The 21236-nt window shown below is 48.9% G+C and overlaps 1 protein-coding gene across 2 annotated transcripts in view; it reads left to right on the top strand.

Annotated features, from left to right (window-relative positions):
• The first annotated feature begins 1101 nt into the window (after positions 1 to 1101).
• LOC144823927 (synaptotagmin-5-like) overlaps positions 1102 to 21236 on the top strand; it is a 423013-nt gene continuing 402878 nt past the window's right edge. The window contains exon 1 of one of the 2 annotated variants that reach the window (XM_078682846.1): positions 1102 to 1482. The gene's annotated coding sequence lies outside the window, so the exon portion shown is untranslated. The remainder of the gene's footprint in view (positions 1483 to 21236) is intronic. The other variant, XM_078682848.1, reaches the window with a different exon arrangement.

Below are 21236 nucleotides of genomic sequence, written 5' to 3' on the forward strand. Positions count from 1 at the left end.
GGCATGCACCATATCCACAAGAATACAGGGCACCCCTATTTTTTCCCTTGTGACGGCACTAAAAAATCTGCTTAGTTCCATCGCCATGGTGCAAGGGTGCCTGCATTGCTGGGGTGATTTTTTATGTGAAGGAAGGGACACCTTCCTGCACATAAACAATCATTAAAGATGATTTCCTCCTACAATGTCTGTTGTGCAGCACACATAAAAAGAGCAAAAAATGAAGAGAAATAAAAGTGTTTCTCCTTGTTGCATTAATCTAATGCCTGTTTTTCAAAGGCATTCGTTTTTGGAGCTGCCCCAGATTTACAAATCCTTGTAAATCTGGGTCTCGGTGGAATTCCCACAGCTACACCCATTAAGTGCCCCTTTCACACAAATTGATGGTTGAAAAGGGACCCATTCACAAGGCCATGAAAAACCATGCAGGGTTGCTTTGCGTGACCTTGTAAATATGGGCCAGCACAGAGCGCCAAGGTAGCATCAAAAAAAGTGACGCTCCGGTGATGCTAGGGGCTTGTAAATATGCCCCTCTCTCTGCTATGATCAAATACATTAAAGTGGGTGCCTTCGGTATAATCCAGTCAACCCTACTGCATATGGAGGTCCTTCATTCTCAAATCAGGGAATTCCATGTTAGCATGGTGGTTTAACTCACTGTGTATAACCCAGTCCTTAGCATAGGTTTAACTCACGATGTATAACCCAGTTCATCTTCATGATACTTCACAGAACGCTGTCTGCCTGCAAATACACGTATAGTGGTACTGTGACACAACTCTTGTGCCATAAAGCACTATATATGAACACAAAATGAATGATTAAAATGTAATCTATTTGAATGAATCGTATCAGCTGTTTTCTTCTAGTTCCATATTGCTTGCAAGCTAACTCACAGGCGGAATGAGCTAAAGTGCACCATGCCAGAGAGTTCGCTACCTTAGTCTCAATAAAGCGGCCGGCAGCAGCAGACTTTAGGCAAAAAAAACGCAAAACACGTGCTTTCCCGGACCAAGCGTTCCAAGGAACAGGAAGGTACGACGGCATTGTCATCTCCTTGCACTTCCTGCTTCAAAAGTCGCTGCCGCGCTTTAAACCTTCATTCAAACAATAGCGGCCTCGTGGCGCGTCACCTAATGGCAGGTGTCCAAGGATTAAACATTAGCCAGGTGTGCCGAGCCTCTGCCTTCATGTCGAACGCTGAGCTCGCGGCGCCGTCCCTTGCAGAAGGATATGCCACCTCCATGCAGGGGCACTCGCCTGTCTGAGCCACAAAGAGTTAAAAATAAATATTCTAAACCCTGTCAAGAGCTCCCGTTGGCTTGTGTCAATATGACGCCTCCTTTGTCTTCGCGGAAGCAGCGTGGAACTTGTTTTTCTGGTGCAGCATGCCAGGGGCTTAGTGCCTCGGAAGGCACCCTCTAGTCTGCACAGTTAGCTCACATCTTCTCCAGCTGCTGTTCACAGGGAGCCTCGGACCAGGTACGTCTTTCACTTTTGACCAACTTTGTTTGCTATGTTGGACCAGCGGTTCCTTTGCCAAAAGAAAGCGTCTTTATATGAAGCTGTGATAAATGCAAACATATATGTTTTTGTGAGCCTGGGCTGACGTCTGGCCAGTCTGCCTAAAGCTCGGCGGAGTATCCCACTGCTACGGACACTGTGACCTGGGAAGAGGGAACGTGTCATTAACAGAGATTGCCTAATATCACAGAACCCGAGTTTACAATGTATTTTGTGGCACATTATGACAGGAAGGAAGACTGGCCCATGAGAAACCAAATCTGCCTTCTGCTGTATGGTATACTGCAAAGAAGTACAATGAGGTGTGGGGGTGGGGGTGTCTGGAACACACTGCATCTGATCTCTGTCCTCCGCAGCATGGAATGTTATGGTTTGAAGGTGGTCGACAGGGACCGCAGCAACTCACTTCAGTCCACCTCTGCTTGGTGCGAGGTCGACTGTGTTTGTTTTAAAATTCTTTTGATTAGCATTTTTCTAGAAATCCTATACAATGAACAAACAACATAGTTGACACCTCAGGGAGAATTTGCGGAAGGGAAGTGGAAAAAGGAGTCGGAGCGGTATATGAGAGCTCGTCAGGAAAAGCACTGCATAGTATATTCGCAAAAAATATCTTTCACTACATGCTATAGCGTTTACAATCATATAGTAAACATATACAGATCATTACAGCGTAGTTATAGCCACATGCACTATAGTCAAGAAGTAGGAGAGGTAGATGTAGTGTTGTGGGCTCTGGGCCCACATGCTACTAAAATGAGTGTCACAGAGGCAGTGGATATACTGGTTAGCTGGCCAAGAGCACGTGCACCGTGCCCTTTTATTTGTAGGGTCACGCCACTTATGAGGCCTGTGGTGGATGGGTATTGGGTGCAAGTGTGTCCAGCCCCAAGCAATACAAGTGCCTGCTGAGACACTAGTGCGTGTCCAGCACAACACTATATTCCTCTCAAACTTTATTAAAACAAAACAAACACCAGTTCAACCTGTGGTAGTAAACAACAATAACAATAAACACCACAGGTTCCATCAGCCTCTAGAATCGTGCAGTGTGAAAAACAGCAGACATGGAGCCGATGACTCGGACTGTAGCTGGACATCTTTGCTTGCATTCATAATTTAACCTCAGTGGTTCAGGACATGAATGCCGGCCTGGCGGCATCAGCCGCATTGGTAGTGTATCAGTGGAAAGATGTCCTTTGGTCTGAAGTTGTACCACTCCGCTGTTGTTGAGGATGATCTGCGGTAGGTCCTAGCAGTTAATACAACAGTGTGTGTCATGAGCGTGGCTGGAGTCAATGGTGAAGGTTCACGACGGTGTTGCTTGATCGACTGAAGTTTCCGTTAGACAACCTAGCCTAATCCTGGAGTCCGTCGCTGGGGCAATATCAAGTCCAACTCTCGCGCCTGGGGGAAGCCAATTGTCTGGCTTGCCACAGGACTGCTTGTGGCCTGTGCTGGGGCAGCATGTGTGCCTACGTGGAGGCAGCTGCAATATCACCGAGGAATCAATGCCTAGTTGCTCACACAAACCTCAAGGGTGGATGGGTCTTGGTCAAGACGTGCTCTCTCTACCGGGATCTGGATGCAAGCCAGGTTAGCAGGTTCTTCTTGTCAGTTGGTATGGAAATGTGTAGGACTCCAGTCCACGTGTTTGGTACTTTAGGGATGGGAGTGTTTGACGCACTTGACATGGACTTGCGTGATGGCATTGCCAGCCGTGTGGTGAATTTGAATAACCTTTGATTACTTACCATGAGGGGTTCAGACCTTCGTTCTTGAGTCGATCACCAGGAGTAGGGGTGGCCAGGCCCTTCCATTTCCTTTACGGAGGCATCGGCATCCTTGCGCTTGGATGTCTAGGGTTACTGAGCTTGCGGTGACTGTGTCTTAATAGACAAGCTGAGAAGTGAAAGGCAGAGAGTCTGTTTGCACATGCTTGTGGCTTACTCGAGGTCTCCGACTGGGCGGTCGCCTGGTAGTTCTCGTGTTGTATCAGCTAGTCTGCTTGCTGTTACTGTGTCTGGATGAGCTCCCGCAGCAGCTCGATTCTTCTTCAGGTTCAGGCCTGGCCTCTTGGTTGGTCGTCAGGTTCTATTTGTCGACCAGCAGATCACGCCTCCAGTTCTTTTTCTGGGTGCAATAGCATGTACCATTTTCCTAACAGGCCAACATGGCATCTCAACATCCAGTGGTCTCTGGACCATGCAGGCGCGACTTCCAGTCTCTCGTCTCTTTTCTTATTTCGTCATCAGGTGGCATTGCGCCATGCTCCTTCTTACTTGCTGTCTGGTGTGGCTTCCGGCCACATCTCACATGTCTTTAGTACACATGTTGTGGTGGCAGCTTGTCACTTGGAGTGTGTGGCCTTCCTCTTGCCTATCTTGGGTCACTGGCGGCTCTGTCTTGATGCAGTGTGAGGGAGGACACTCTGATGTCTTCGGCACACTGCGGGGTTGTACTTCTGCAGTGGAGATGTCGAGGCTCTCCCTCCTGCATTCGGGCAATGCTAGGTCTGTCTGCTCCTCTCTTTTTTCAAGGGAGGTCTGGGCCCGGGGCTGGGCAACCAGGTGCTTCAAATAACTTGCTTTGTGTCTGTGAGGGTGCCCCTGCTCTTCTCACTTCCAGAGGTGGCTGATTACCACTGAGGGGCAGGCACTTCTTTCTCTCTTCCCTGATAGCACAATGACACAGGGGGAAAAGTAGCAGCAAACTCAGGTACTTGTGTAGTAATGCTGCTGCAGGCAGTGCAGGATGAGCAGCATGGCATTACAGTGCACAGGGTTTGTCCTTATGGAAGGGCATGGAGTTTTCTCTCCCTCTGCTGCAGTATTTATTTTAAATATGCTTATTCCTTCTGTGGGCTGGTCTTTAGCTGGGACAGTTTTTGCATCACCTGCTCTGCTTCATGCCAGGCTTGAGATGTGGGGATAACTACTAGGTGGCACTTCAACCACCACCCACTCAGGCCGGGGCAGCTCTTTTGAGGCAGCGGGCCTTTTCAGCTCTAAAAACCAGTGTCGTTGGAGGATTTGCAGTGCTCTTCAGACAGCTGTCCTCCACTGCTGGCTGTGCATGCAATTGCAGGGCCGTGCTCTGGGCTTCCACCAGATGGCGCTGCAGCCACCATCCTCACTTTTGGTAGGCTCCTGCAGAGCCTTGTGGTGAGATCGCAAGCATGCTCACTTGGGCTGAGGTATTCCACTATTTGCTGGTTTAAATACTTCCACTTATGGTTGCGGAGACCAGCCGGGGATGTATGATTGAACAACTACTGCCTAAACCACGAATTTCTAAACCACGAAGGCTAAACAACGAATAAAGCCAAACAACTACGGGGCATATTATCCAGGGATTTATCTCCGCTTTTTTTGCCTTTAAAAGACAAGAAAGCGGAGATAAAATTATCTCCCTATCAGCAACAGGGTGCTAACACGCAAATTCGCATGTTAGCACCCTTTTTCTCTACGCTTCCCCTTGCATCTCTAATGAGATGCAAAGGGGGTGTTGCAGAGAAAAATAATAGGAAAAATGTTGTTAAGCGACATTTCTCCTATTATCAAGGATTTCGCTAACCCTGTTAGTGATAAAAAAAAGCAGCGCTAACCGCGGTTAGCACTACTTTTTTTACACCTGGTATTTTCCTGACTTAGCCATGATATCCTATGGAAGGAGGATATCATGGCTAAGTTTGTGAGCCCCTATCATCAAGCTAACGCCAAACTTCGAGAGATTATCGTTGGTTTTCCAGCGATAATCTCTCATTTGGCAGTTAGCGCGAGGATTTTTATCACTTCTGAGATAAACCTTGCTAATAGCAAGTTATCTCTGCGATAATTTCCGGCGATGCTTAGCGTTAAAAAATTTGTTGCTAAGCCTCGTTAGCGATAAATATCGCTAATCATTGGTAATATGCCCCTCGATTTTTAACAACGAGTTCCTCAACCACAGAAAAAAACACCTCTTGACTGGCCAATAGATGGCGCTATAGATTTTATTTTCCCTCCTTAAACGTCCTTGTCAAGAGTGGATGTGCTCCTATAAAAATGTATTCATAACCAGCGCTCGTAGTTCATATTTTGCAATGTGTTGCAGCATTAATATATAGTAAGTCATCACATTCATAATTTAATACTTGATAAATAAAATGAATAACTCGCTATCAACTTACTTCATAAACCATTATCCATAACTTATCTACAACATGTTGCTAAAAGTAAGTGTTTAAACATCAAATTAAGTACAAATATTTAACCACCCACTTTAAAAATAATACTCCCCAAAAAAGTATTATTAAGTATTAAAAAAAACATTCATTCAAAGGAATGACCTACCTTAGAATGTCAGAAATTCCACAGTCGCTTTTCCAATGTAGTACATCCGAGCTGGATAAAACCAGACTACTTGCCAAAACTCTTTTCATAACACCAGCCAAGGTGCAGACGAAACGATAATGCTAACATTAGCATTAAACGATGTCAATGTCAACATTCAATTCCAAACCTATCCTGTGCGACAAAGGATGAATTGTGATCGGGCGGAGATGAGTGACGTATCACTCCAACAAAGCCCAATCGTAGTGAGCATAAGGGGATGGTAGGTTGAAGCATAAGGGGATGTTAGGCAGAAGACAGCGGAGAGAAGTGACGTACAGCTCCGGTGTTCTGTAAGACGTGGTTCCGTCCTTCGTTGTTCAGCCCTCCGTGAACTCACAAGTCGTGGTTCCGTCCTTCGTTGTTCAGCCCTTCGTAGTTCCGGCCGACGTTGTTGAGCAGTCTTCGTTGATCTCTCCTCATTGTTCCGGTGAGTCGTGGTTCAAACATATATCTTTTGAGTCCCCTTTTTAGTGGGGGTCAAATCTGCACCTGTGTAGTCAGTGGTGCAGTCCAGTCAGGTGTTTCCGAATCCCTGTGCCGGAGCCAAGACTTAATTGGTTCCCAGATATCCTTAGATCTAGAGCAGAGGGTCATCAGTTCCCAATATGCTGATAGTTGTTCTTGGCAAAATGTAATATTGTGTAGTCAATTTGTAAGTGTAGGGTGTGTTCTCTGCCCCAGTGCATGGCCACCCTTCTCTCCTCCAGCAACAGCATCATAGCAATAATACGGCGATGTGTTTTAGGGGAGCATTTAACATATCCCAATAATCCAGCTCGCGTAGTCTGCGAGAGTAAATACCCTGTGATAATCTGAATGTGTGTAAATACCTCCTTCCAAAAAGGTGCCACTCTTGAATGCATAAATGATGCTTGTGGTGCTCTGCAGCGCAAGCATGATAGATCTACCAACAATGCGATGTGGTGTAAATTGTGGAGGGGTGCGATATATACGATGCAAATATTTTAAATGAATGAGTCTTAACCTTAGTGCGAATATCGGCAACACTTCCCATCCCTCCCACAGCAATAATATGGAGAAATAATTATACAAGACACATTCTTAGTGGAGAAAATTGCTGCAGGTTTATTTGCATAACAAATATGCCAACATGGTGGGTTATCTTACAGGCGATCCCAGGGCAGGCAGCCCCTCTCCGGCTGCCCGCCTGATGAGCCAAATTACACCGTGGCCCTAGCCAACCGGTGTTTGTTAGTTTTGGGGGAGGGGATAGCTCCTCCCACCGGTCGACCGCCAGTCCACCCCTTTACTCACGCCCCCCCAGCTAAAGGGGGCGGAGGGTTGCAGACAACCCCCGGTTGCTCAGGTTCACAACCGCCCGTAGGACTAACGGGGCGCTGTCGCTCCTCCAGGGTCCAACGCGAGGACCTCCATGGGGATATTTGGCTTTCGCACCCTTACTGTGCTCCTACAGAGGGTACCCTTCTGTACCTTACAGCCTCTGGATCACCCTGTAACTCCACCACAGCACTGGGTGTGACCACCATCACCCTAGGGCCCCCCAACATGATAGACCTAGTTACCCAGATCAACCAATAATATGTCCATTCACCACTTTGGACAGGGGTATCCCATCTGCATCAAAACACCCTGTAGACTTAACGTCTAGCAACCCATGCCGGATAAACCGAAACCCTTTTGGTCGGGGAATGTATGCATGGCTCTGTTCACACTCCTGCAGGAGGTCTTCATGGTTTCCCCTGAAAGCATGGAAAAAAGGCCGAACAGTGGGCAGGAGAGGTATAAGTACCTCTCCCCCCTCCCCCTCCTGCCCAGAAGTGATGCGAGCATACGGGACCCTCGAGGGTCCCCAACAGTGGGAGGCTGACTTGTGTGCCATACTGTGACACTAAGGGGGGCCGCCCTCTTAGGAGGGCCACCTTCGTGGGCCCAGGGCTGCCCTGCAGTAGTTAGGTGACAGGAATTTAAATTGTCCACAGCAATATGCCCATTGGTCAGCAGCAAGTTATACTGTGTAGATGCGGATAAAGGCATAGACCCTTGTACCTCACCTCTGTCCTCCACTATGCGACATATTTTAGTGATCTTGAGAAGGGGTCGGTGGGGACCACTGCACCTCTTCTTTGTCCTCCACTGCATGGCAGATTATGGTGATCTAAAGAAGGTAGTTGGCAGGGGCTTCTGCACCTCATCTCTGTCCTCCGCTGAATTATATATTATGGTCATCTACAGAAGGTGGTCAGCAGGGTCACTGTATCTCATCTCTGTCATCAGCTTCATGGCATATTATGGTGATCTAGGGAATGGAGTTGGTGGGAACCACGGCACATAATCTCTGTCCTCTGCTGCATGGTATATTATGGTGATCTAGATATGGTGGTCAGCAAGGGCCACTGTACCCCATCTCTGTCCTCTGTTGCATGGTATATTAGGGTGGTCTACAGAAGGTGGTCAGCTGGGACCACTGCACCTCATCTCTGTCCTCTGCTGCATGGTATATTAGGGTGATCTACAGAAGGTGGTCAGCGGGGACCACTGCACCTCATCTCTGTCCTCTGCGGCTTTGTATATTATGTTGATTTAGAGAAGATGGTCGACGGGGATCACTGCAACTCATATCTGTCATTTTCTGTCTGGTATACTATGGTGAACTAATGAAGGTGATAGGCGGATCCACCGTACCTCATCTCTGTCCTCTGTTGCATGGTATATTATGGGTTTCTAGAGCAGGTGTACAGCTGTAGTGTAGTTCCTATTATCCCAATAGGCTCTGCGCATTGGAATAATATCTTCAGTAGTATAGACGTAGGACAGAGGTTAACTAGGTCTTCTACTGTCGATATTAGACTTAAAGTTTAATGTTTGCCAGCTAGCTCAGAGTTCACTAGAAACTTTCTCGAATAGACAAGGAGGAGTTTAACCTCCCTGGATAGACAAGAAGGGATTTAGTTTCTGACAACCATAGAACATGACAACTTTGCTCTCCCCTAATCAAGAGTGTATCTCTAGAGTCGTGTGAAAACAAAAGACAACTTATTTTACTCAGTCAGTTCAGTGCATTCTTAGTTTCACCAGATTGTAGAGAAAAGGAAGAGATGGGCGTATTCAATAAAAGATGTTATTTATTGATCAGTCTCTTTTCTCATACAAGAGAAATGAATGGCTATTATTGCAATACTTATAGTTAAGTAAATTGCATACAGTAATAACAGAATTATAAAATAATACTGTGAAAGCATTGATATGGTTTCTTAGCCATATGGTACTTAAAATGGATAAAATAGATACCTACATATATACATTGACTAATCGTACTCAACTGGTGCTTCTAACTATGCCTACCCCAATGTACCTGACCTAAGCCTAATACGTGGCGGGAGTAGATAAGTAGCAGTTTAAGTTAAGTTTGCTTTGCCAAGAGTCTGCTTCAAGAATTCTCTACAAAGGATGATTCAGTTCAGTACCTGGGAGTTTAGAAGGCTGGAGGCCTGGTATCTCTATCTCAGGTCTTGATATTCCAGCTGCCTGCGAGGGCTGCTTGGAAGCGCCGGAGCTGGATTTCTCGGCAGGAGAAAAGGCAGCGTCTCTCTCTCTCAGCGCGTCAGAAAGGAGGGGCAGCGTCTGTGGGCTTTGCTGTCAGCTGGGCTCCTCGGCAAGTCTCGCTGCTCCAATCTTGTCACCACCTCGTGTGTTTGCTTAAGGCAATGTCGGTATTATTTATACCTGAAAGGTGCCGGGATTGACGTAAGGATGGACATAAATACGTCAATAAGGATGTCATACGAACTGGTCGTTCGCACATTCTTTACTGAAGTTCTCGGCTAAATCAAAACAATGGCTGTGGGGATTTCCCAGGTCGTGGTAGGTTTGATTTGTTTTGAGAACACCGTATGCCTATTAGGGGGCTGGAGGAATAGTGCTTGCCTAATGAGATGGCATGCGCTATGACCTAATCAGATAACGGGCTTCTGTGCCGTTGTGTGGCTAATCAGATAACGGGTTTCTGTGCAGTTGAATGGCTGCTAGTTAATTATTAACCAGACAAGGGTCAGAAATAGGGGGATCGATACAGTACCCATAGTAAATACACCACACCCACTCCACGTAATCTATGTCCATATTCTAGGCATAGTAAACATACTAGTAGTGCATGTGTATACCGAACCACCCCAAAATACAATCAAATGCATTTTGAAATTTGGAAATGCGAAATACACGAAAAGATGAGTATAGTCACTATATGCACTTCAAGCAGAATAATAATACTAAATCTAAACGCATATTTGGAAATAAGCATGAATGAAATGCGGAAATTACACATGAAATGGCTCTTAATACAGAAGAAAAAGTCGAGACCATCTCATCACAAAAAAAAGTCATTATACTCGTGAACATGCTAGAGGGTAGCTAATGTCTCTTGAGTAGCTAAAGATAGAAATTTTGTTCTCTAAGAATAGTTTTACTTTAAGCAGAAGATAAGTGTCCCAAAAAAAAAATCGTAAATATTTTGGAATGGAAGGGGAAAAAATGTCTCGCTCTCTGTAAAAAACTGGTGAGAAAATTTCTTTTTGCTTTATTTTCAAAGTTGAAGGCCGAATACAGGGTGTAGGGAACGCCGTGTGCTAGTTTGTTCAAAGTCATTCTCTCTGCTCTGGTGAAAACATCATATTGTTGAGACTTTCGAAAAAACTGTCAACTGCTTCTTGTGAAAGTTCCACTAACTCGGATTCATTTTGTAACATGCATTCATGAGCATGATTGCCTTCATTGATGTTTCGATCAGCATAGCTGACAGAAGGTCGTACCTGATCGATGCTGCTTTCATCTTGAACTTCACAACTCTTCAATCGTAGTGGTGAAGTTTCCACGAATGCCGTCATCAGGATTGGTAGCCGCTGGGGACAGCACAATGCATGAGCCGTTACCGGACCCAACAAAGTCTCTGCGCCCATTGGCATATCCGATTGTAGTGTCAGACAGGTGTCCAACACGCATTCTTCGCCGCATAGCAAGCACCTTAATACAGGCATAACACAACTTTGCCACATCGGTCTGAATGAAAGAAACCAAGTCATGTTCAAATCTCGTAGCCGTGCTAGTCCAAGGACTTTAGTTATGCGGTCCCGGTAGCCAATAGCTCGGATTGTTTCTTCCATTATCGCTGGTGTCTTGTCTGTGACGTGGTTTGCCATAGCGAAGTAACAGGATCAAAAATAGGATGCCTCAAAAGCTGATTCTGCTGTTCTGACTGTAACCTGTCTACCGTCGGCTTGGTATTTTTCCTTTGCTACAGCTGTTTGAACCGCATGAACAATGTTTTCCTTAATGCTGAACCTTTTTTCAGCTTCTGTGTACAAATGTGATTTGTATGCAATTGGTACCTTCTCTCCCTCATTAGAGGTCAGGTATGTGAATCCGCATCTTCCTGGGATGACTCGAATCACAAGGTTGCGTGTGTTGTCACGTGTTTGTAATTTTGTTTTAACTAACATATCTGTTTGTAAAGATCTCAAAATTTCTGTGTGTTTTTGAGTCCAATTGATTCTTTTAAAATCTGGTTTTATAAGGTCATAAAGAGGTTTAACTCTCTCTGCATAATTTATAATGTAAGTTCTTCCGAAATTTAGGAAACCTAGAATTGATTGTAAGTTTTTTAGTGTTCTAGGTGCTTGGATTACAGCACATTTCTCTAGGAAATTGTCAGCCAGGCTTTTGTCTTCACTTGATAGTTCATATCCTAAAAACAGGACAGTTAGATGGGCAATTCTTGACTTTTTAAAGTTGAATTTGTAACCCTCTGCTGCGAACCCAAGTATTATGGTGTTCACTCTCTTCAAGTGAGTATCCAAGTCATCATCTGTTAGATAGATGTCATCGACATAAGATAATGCCTCATCATCATATATTTGTAGTAACTCTGTTACTCTTGCTGAGAATAATCCTGGGCTGTTCTTGAACCCCTGGGGCAAACAACAGAATTTTTTTTGCGCGCCATTTATTGAGAACGCGGTCAAATATCTGCTCTCTGGTGCTATATTTTGACAGAAGAATCCATTAGAGATGTCTAATGTTGTTTTGTATTTTTTGCGCACTATGTTATTCATTAGTGCAGCACTATGCGAGTTTTGTACTGCAAAGGTTTTGCAACATGAGTTAAGGTGTCTGTAGTCCAAAACAAGACGATATGAATTGTCTGGTTTGGAGACAGGAAACAAAGGATTATTCATTTGTGAGGTGCAAGTTTCAATCACCCCCTGGTATTCAAGTTGATCTAGGATCTCTTTTACCCGTTTTTTAGCTTCCTGCTTAATTGGGTACTGCCGTTGTGCAGTAGGTTGTGATTTTAACTGGATTTTGTGAGGAGGAGAGTCCTCATCCCATCCCACATGGTTTTTATATAATGCAGGAGCTTGGGCTACTGCCCACTTTCTTGCAAGTGTATATTTTTTATGTATTGGAATATGATTTGAGAAGGCAGGCATAATTATTTCTTCGCCATGAGGGCACTCCCTGACAAACTCTGGAGGCCAGTCTCTTTCAGCTAGAAGGATGTCATAGCCCTTGGAGAGATTATCCCAAAAGAGACCCCTTATTTTCCTAGTCTTATCCCCCTCTATACGCAATGTTATTTCATATATTTTATGAGGTTTGCTAACTCTGGTATCTGCAGTTTCCACCTGAATGTATTCATTCGTGTCCACTGTCTCCAGATGATTCATAAGGATCTTGCGAGCTATGCTCACTTCTGCTGCGCTGTCTAGCATTGTCTGAGCCCATTCTCCGTTTTTCAGCTGTGTCCTCAGTATTCTCGGCAGGGTTGATTACTTTAATACTGGCTACCTTCTTTTTTGGAAACTGTAATTTTTTATTTTGATGAGCAGGTTCCTTGTCTTTGGACTTGACGTGCTCTTCCCTGTGTTCTGATCGTCCTCTTCTTTCCGATTTCTGCGAGGAAGTCTGAAAAGATTGAGACGGACGTGTATCAATATCTTGATATCTATCAGGTTTCTTCAGATTATCCTAATTCTAAGGTTGTATTTTTTCTCAGAGGGCTCCCTTTGGGGAGACTTGTGTCCTTGGTCCGGAGATCTTTCTCTCCGCCGAGGAGACCTTCCTCTGGACTGGAATCTTTTTTCTTTAGGAGTGGATTGTTTATTTCCATCCCAGCTCTTTTTTTGAGTGTTCAGATTATTTTTAATAAATATTTTTTCAGGTTTTTCAATAAGTTGGGGTTTCACCGGTTTTCCACCCAAACTATCTCTTCCTAGTTCTTCATAGGATTTTTCTATGATTCTGGCAATTTCAAATGGTTGGTCTGCTATATCTGTCTCTTTCAACCTCTGGCGGATCGCCACATTTGCTGCTTCTCCCTTTATATTGGCTAATAATATTGCCGAGACCTGCTTGAAGTCTTTTAGTAATTTCATACCAAGAGTTAAAGCAGGTTCTGGACCGTATTCATCTTGAATTTGTTTTAGCACATCTGGTATTACTGACATGGATGGAACACCATGTGTTTTTGTGTAAATGGAAGCAAAGACTGTACCCCAAGTGTCACAGTCCTCCACATGTGGTGTGATTCCCATTGGAAGACAGATAGTCAGAATCCTGTGTTTCTCAACCGGGGTGGTATCTTGAAATACCGCCTCTATTTGAGTGATTTTTTGTGCTAACCAGAATGGAATTTGTTCCCGTTTTGCGGGTACTTTACCTAGACAGGACTGTATGTTCTGTGGTGTAATTTTATTTGTGTTCCCCTGGTGAGGGATCAGCTGTGGAATTTTAATAGCTGGTTGGACTGTTGAAGTCCGCATTACATATTGTGATATATTTTTTTTTTTAATTAAATTCTTTTGATTGTTGCATCAGGCGAATCATAAGTACCAGGAACAAAACATCGCGGGGAGCGTCAACATTCAGCTCTACCCGCCCTTACGCAACTTTTGAAATAGTCAGTTACATTTACGTTCATCCTGTCGAACTTATTTTGTCATTTCCACCCCGAACTCCCCCCCCCCCCGACCCTCAACAACTATAAGTAAAGGCAGCAACTGAGAGGCCCCTCCTCAAGGCCCCCCCCCCCCTACCCGTCTTCCCCCCCCCCCCCCCAGCAGCATGAGCCCTCCCGACCACTCCCCCCCCCCCCGACCCTCATGGCACTCTCGATCCTCTAAGTCGTGTGACATTGAGTATAAGCACTCCCCACTACCCGTAGCCTTCAAGGGTACACATGTTGGAATCAGCGACATTCGCACCATCTCTGTGCCGCCTCCTACCACCCGCCCACTTCCCCCCCCGGTCCCGCCCTGCTACTCCAGTCCATGGTAGCGCCTCCACTTGGTCCATATTTTTCCAAATTTCCGGGGGCACCCCCTAGCTTTATACGTAATTCGTTCAGCTGCCATATACATATCTAGACCTCTTCTCCATTCCTCGATAGTTGGTTTCCCAGGCGCCCCCCACAGTCTTGCAATGTCCCTTTTTGCGACTACCAGGGCCAACTGCAGAAAAATGAGCAAGTATCGCGTGATATCCACCTCCGTGGACATTCCCAAGAGCGCCAGTTTGGGGTCCCTGGGTATCTCCACCTCCAGTATCGCACTCAATTCATCAAAAACCTCATCCCAATATTCCTGTATCACAGTGCATCCCCAGATGATGTGGAAGAAGTCGCCCGGTTGGTGCTGGCATCGTATACAGGCGGTGTTAGGAACCCTCCCCATCCGGAAAAGCCTCACCCTGTCAAAGTACGCCCGATGGAGGACCTTAAACTGGATGAGGCGAAGCCTCGATTTTATGGCCACTTCTCGGGGGTGCATTAGTATGAGCTCCCAGTCTAGGTCCTCCAGCGTGCCCACATCTGCCTCCCACCTCCCCCTAAGGACCCGTAGATCACCCAACATGTTATTTGTCAGTGTTTTGTAGGTCATGGATACCGCCCCCCTCTGTATCTGTTCCTGTAGTAGGCGGCCCTCTAGTGGTGCAAACTGGGGAATGTCAGTGAGGGATATGTTTTGGGCTCCCCATGCATGGCGCAGCTGTATGTATTTGTAGTATTGGGTTCTCTGGAGTCCAAATTCCCGCTGCAGTGCTTGAAAGGTTTTCAGTTCCCCCTTTGCTATGACATCCCCAATTGTGGAGATGCCAATGTCATCCCACCTTTGGAACCCGCGCAACTTGTTCAGTTCAGTCAGCCACCCACATGCCCACAGGGGGGTTTGGCGGGTGAGCCTTTCATGCCATCCCATTCTAACCGACGCCCTGCGCCACGCCGTCAGGGCTATCCTAGTCGCGGGGAGAAGCTGGCGGCCTCCCCCCCCCCCATATAAAAAGTGGAGCACCGTCTTATTGCCCCATTTAGATCTCTCTAGTGCATAGGTGGGGTGGTCAGCCGGGGCGTGTATCCAATCGTTGATCGGGGTGAGGTGTTCTGCCCAATAATAGGCCTCCAAATTAGGCAATGAGAGACCCCCACTATATTGGTGGCGCTGCAGAGTCGTGAGCGCCACCCGGGACTGCTTCCCCAACCACAAGAAGGAGCGGAGATCGGTATGGATTTTCCGCAATGTCTGAGCCGGGAGGGGATAATACTCATTTTGCAGGGCGTATAAAAACTTTGGGAGTAGGATCATTTTGTACAGAGCCGCCCTGCCCAAAATGGTGAGCGGGAGCGACCTCCACCTATCCATCTCCGCCTTTGCCGCCACCAGAACTCTATCGACATTGTCCGTGTAGGAGCGCCGCTTATCCAGGGTGATAAAGACCCCCAGGTACCGGAAGCCTGCCGTGGTGTGAATGAGCAGCTCAGGCAGTTCCTCCCCTCGCGGGGCACCTTGTGGGTCGTATAGGACCGACTTATGCCAGTTTATAGTATGTCCGGCCACCGCCCCAAAGTCGTCCAGTTCCCTGAATAAGGCCGGTATCGTCTTGGCCGGGTCGGTCACGTACAACAGCACGTCATCGGCGTAAAGGGAGATCTTCTCCTGTTCAGCGGCCGATTCCCCCCAGTGGAAACCCGTCACATCTCGGTTGAGCCGGATACGGATCGCAAGGATCTCGATCGTGAGGGTAAAAAGGAGTGGGGACAGCGGACACCCCTGTCGCGTCCCCCGCTCTATCGCGAACTCTCTCGACAATCGCCCATTTACGCGCACCCTAGCCCTAGGTTTCGAGTATAGAAGTGTCACCCAGCGCTGGAACCTGGGCCCAAACCCAAACCGTTCAAGGGTCCCCATCAGGAAAGGCCAATGGACCGCATCGAACGCTTTCTCCGCGTCCAAGGAGAGGAACCAATGTGGCTCCCTCCTGTCACTGACTTCTTGGAGCCAGTTGTGGGTGCGCCGCAGGTTGAGTTTGGTGGCCCTGTCCGGCAGGAACCCGGACTGGTCCGGGTGGATCAGGCCCGTAATCACCTGTCGCAGGCGCCGTGCAAGAATAGTGGCCAGGATTTTAGTCTCAATATTCAGCAACGATATTGGGCGATAGGAGGAACAGTCTCCACGGGGCTTGCCGTCCTTGTGAATCGGGATTATGGTAGCTAGGGCCAGGTCCGGCGGAAGGCCTCCGGAGGCAAACGCACCCGCAAACAGCGACTTCATGTGACCCGAGAGGAGGTCCCCCGTTCGTTTGAAAAACTCCGCCGGGAAACCATTTGGACCCGGAGCCTTCCCCGGTTTCAGGGCAGCCATCGCCTCTGCAATTTCATCCAGGGACAGGTCTGCTTCCAGAGCCTCACTGTCGTCAGGGGTCAATTGCGGAACTTCCACGCTACCCAAGAACGATTGTACCACCTCGCAATCCCCCAGGTCCCTTGCCCTGTAAAAGTCCTCGAAGTAGGTCGCAAAGGCCTCTGCTATATCGCCGTCTGTGGACGCCCGCGCCTTACTAGGGAGCTCAACCCAATCCACCCACCTGGCAGCTCTCTCGCGCCTGCTCAACCATGCCATGAGTTTACCTGATTTGTCGCCAACATCGTACAAGCGATGTAGGGTGGCCAGCGCCTGTGTACGCGCCTCGTCCGTGCTGAGCTCCCTATACCGTCTTTGAGTGTCTAGCAGTATTCTGAGATCCACCTCCTCCCTCGTTCTGTGATATTCAGCCTCTTGGGTCAAGATGTTTGCCTCCTCCCTCGCTATGGCTTCCACGCGTTTCCTCCTGTCCTCCCCCACCCTGGATTGGAAACGGTCCCTCAACACCGTTTTCATGGCTTCCCACAGCGTCACCCCGGACTGTACCGATCCCTCATTTTCGGCCATAAACACTTTGATATCCGCTCTTATGCCCCTTAGAATTTCAGGAGTCTGTAAATCCCATGGCGACATGTGCCACTGTGCCTGCCCTCTCCCCCTTCCCCGACCTATATGTACGAACAGCGGAGAATGGTCCGAGATACCCCTCGCCCTATAGTCCGCCTCGTCTCCCACCGAAAGCTCCTGCCTCGAAGTAAAGATGTAATCTAGCCTGGAGAAGACCTTGTGGGCCCCAGAGTAAAAGGAGTAAGCCACTTGGGCAGGATGCAGCCACCGCCAAACGTCAGTGAGACCGATCGTGTCCATTCTGCGCGCCAAAGCCGTCTCTGCAGCCACTGTGTGGGGGTTTCCAGATCTATCGCGCGTTGTGCACATCACGTCATTGAAATCCCCCCCTATAATCTGTATCGTGTCCGCCGTGTCTAGCAGAATGGCGGTGATCTCCTGCATTGTTCGTGTTTGTAGTTTGGGTGGAGCATATACCGACAGTAGAGTGTACCTGCGCCTCCTCCATGTCCCCTGCACCCCGGCAAACGATCCCTGTGGGTCCAACCATGTATGTGTAACTGTGAAAGGTACTGTTTTCCTAACTAGTATCGCCGTGCCCCGTGAGTCCATGGTGTATCCCGCGTGTGCCAGAACTGTGTACTGCCCGCGCGCTAAAAAGGCACAGCGGTTCCCCCTCAAATGTGTTTCCTGGAGGAAAACAATGTCAGGTGCTACGCGCTTAATATATGCAGCAACCAGGCCCCTCTTAATTTTGGAACCCAGCCCGTTTACGTTCCAGGTTAGCGCCTTAACCCCAGCGCCGTCACCATGAGGTGTAGCTAGTGCACTCGCCATTGTTTCACTTGAGGATGAACCAGCACCTGGCCCCAGGGTCGGGATGGTAGCAAGGGTATATTCTCCCGGACTCGCTGCTGCTGTAGTTTGACAAACTTCCCCCCTCCCTCCCCAACACTCTCAACAACCCCAACGTGGGGTAACATGGTAGCAAAACCCCAACCCGCTCCCCCCACCCCACCTCCCTCCCCTTCCAGTTGCATCCCCATCTGGGTCTCAACTATCCATGGGAGTAGGCCTGTCGCCCTCCCACACATCCCACCCTCAATAAACCGCAACCAGTGCTAAAAGCACAAAGAACAGTACTAAGGGGGTGCCAACTTGCTTGCTCTGCCTCGCCGAGCCGTCATCTCTTCCCTTTCCCAGTGCAGCATAGTTCACGAATGTGAGTCTTGTGTGTCCACCTGTCCCTCACGACCTGTAGAATCTTGCTCCAACTGCCGGATTTCTTTGGCCAGAGGGTGCAGCGAATCACTCCTGGCGTCATCCTCCTCCCCTCCGGATGCCCGGCCCTCCGATTCCTCCATTTCTTCTTCTTCAGAACGGATTCCATTTCTCAGGCTACCAGACCTCGAGCCTGCTACAGAGTCGGTACCCGGTGACGCGGACCTGCCTCGCCTCCTGCCCTGCTGGTCGCTTGTCCTGTATGGCGTTTGCGGTGTCTTGCGCTGTGTCCTCCGCAGTCTCCGTCGTTGCGGCTTCGGCCTCTCCCATTGCGGTTTGTCCCGTATCGACCGGTCTAGCACTGCCCGGCCCGCCGCCTCCCTACTATTCAGGATAGGTCGCTCCTCCAGCCATTGCCACGCGTCGTCTGGGTGTGCAAAGAAGATGGATTTGTCCTGATAGATGACCTTAAGCTTGGCCGGGAAGAGGAGCATATACTGGATGTTGAGGGACCTCAGCTTTGCTTTTACAGCGTCAAAGGAGCGGCGTTGTTTAGAAACTTCTTGGCTGTAATCCGGGAATATCATTATGGTGGTGTTTTCAAAGCGGATCTCGCCCAGTGTCCTGGCTTCACGCAATATCAGATCTCGATCGGCAAAGTTCAGAAACCGGGCTATGACCGGTCGTGGTCTCGCCCCCTCCGGTGGTTTGGCCAGGAGCGCCCTGTGCGCCCTCTCTATGATAAAATACGGGGAAAACCGCGCCGTAGGGAAGGTCTTTTTGAGCCAGTCGAGAAGGAAGGCGACCATACTCCTTTCCTCAACCCCTTCTCTAAAGCCCACGAATCGCAGGTTGTTCCGCCTTGACCTGTTTTCGGCATCATCCACCTTCCACAAAAGTTGACGGTGTGAGGCCTGGAGCTCTGCCATGTCCTTCCTCAGCTCAGAGACCGACTTCTCATTTTCCGTCAACCTCGTCTCGGTCTCAGAGACCCTGTCGGTCAAGTTTCGAAAGTCCTGGCGTAGCAGCATAACCTCGGACCCGACCTCCCCGATTTTGGTTTCCAAGGCCGCTCGTGAAGCTTGGATGTCCGTTCTAGACGCCCGTATGGCCTCCATCAGCATGTCCGTGTCATTGCGTGCGCCTGCTTGCACGGGCCGTTGTTCCACCGCGGGTCGCGGAGCCGCGAAATCATCCATTAGGCCCTGCCGCTTGGTCTTGGGAATCGTTGCATTCTTGCCCATAGCTGCGTTGTCAAGAGGCCAGGGGCTTCTGGGATGAACCTGCCTCCCTGCCTCCCTCCGCGGTATCGCTGGGCTCGGCCGTGCGCCGGGAACAGAGGCTGAGTCAAGTAGCGCCTCGAACACGCAATGCCCTCGGGCGGCCCCCAATCGAGATCCTGAAAGTCTCTGGGCCAGGGCCCGCGTACACTCCCTGTGCTCCTCACCGCCTCAGTCCCGGGCCGCCACTCAGAAGGGCAGTGATGCGTCGCTGTTTACTGAGGGCTCGTGGTGACGCCCCGTCTCTACTGTTTCAGAGCGGGCCACCTGGTCACTGGGGTGGCAGGGACCGGCCCCCTCCCCCCCCGACAGGCCTTCGCGGCCGGCCGCGAGTCAAGCGCCGTTCCGCAGCACACAGTTAGCGCGCGGCCGCCATGTTGGTAAAGGCGGGCGCCGCTTCAGGGGCCGACCCCGGTCTTCGTGCCGGGCAGATACTGAGCTCCTCACCTCGGTGCAGGCCCCCTTTCCGCTCCGCTCCTGAGCCCGCAGCAGGTCACAGACTCCTTCCGGCCGCGGTAGCAGTGGGGGGGACCCCGCCGTCACAGTCCCGGAGCCTCCACGCCGGCCGCCATATTGGATAAGGCGGTCGGTGGTCGTTTCTGTCCCGCCTCCAATGTCCGTCGGAGGTGGTATGCAGCCGTCCGCCCGGCCGCCAAGCACCCAGCGGAGCCTCCCCGGGCCTGCGGCAGCGTGGCGCGGGGCCGCCGGTTCTCAATGAGCGCCTTTCTCTATCGGAGCACCGGGGCCGCCATCTCGCTCTCCTCGAGGCAGCAGAGCCTCAGTTTCACCCGGTGCCCTGGCAGGGATCGCCTTCGTTGCAGCTCTGCAATGTACCGTATCAGGTGCCCGGGCTTCAGCTCCCTGCTTCTGCGGCGTTTCTGGGTCTTGGGGGATCAGGTAAGTCGGATATTTAGTTGGCTCGGCCGGAGCTCTGTGCCGGCACGTCTAGTCGGCCATGCTGCTGGCCACGCCCCCATCCGCATTACATATTGGACTAATTGTCTGTGTATTTTAATTAGTTGTTTTAGCTGTGCTAAAAGTTCTGGTGCAGACATTTCTTCAATGTCTGGATGTGGTGTGTATCCGGATAGGCCCGGCCACGTTGCTCCTGGTCTACCTAGTGGACCGAGCCTGGTGATGTGATCATTATGTTTTAGGGCGCCATTAAACCAGAGCAGGTGCTCTTGGTATTTGAGTGGTATTTCCACCTCCTCGAAAGGAGTGTACTCATTTGGAGGTTCCTCTATTTTGTAATAGTCGAAGTCCTTTGTTACAGCGTTTGCTGCTGGAAAGTTTATCCATGAATAGAATACCTCTGTCTGCCGATATTCGTGTGCCTCGATTACGAATATGACTGTACCACCTCTCGGTGTCAGCCCATTTTCTATAAGTTTTAAAGTTATAGATTTTCTTATGTTGACCGGGATGAGTATTGCATCCGGGTCTTGCTGTAGCAGAGTATTGTCAGCTGCTAGGAGTTCAGCTGCTATTCTAACTGTCTCCCTTTCTTCTTCTTCTAGTGACATTCTAATGTCAAGAAGGTTATTTTATTTATTTGCAGATCAGGTTTCTATGGAAACAAAGATTAGATGCACAAT

The sequence above is a fragment of the Lissotriton helveticus genome, chromosome 3_1, assembly GCF_964261635.1.
Source record: "Lissotriton helveticus chromosome 3_1, aLisHel1.1, whole genome shotgun sequence".
Taxonomy (NCBI): Eukaryota; Metazoa; Chordata; class Amphibia; order Caudata; family Salamandridae; genus Lissotriton; species Lissotriton helveticus.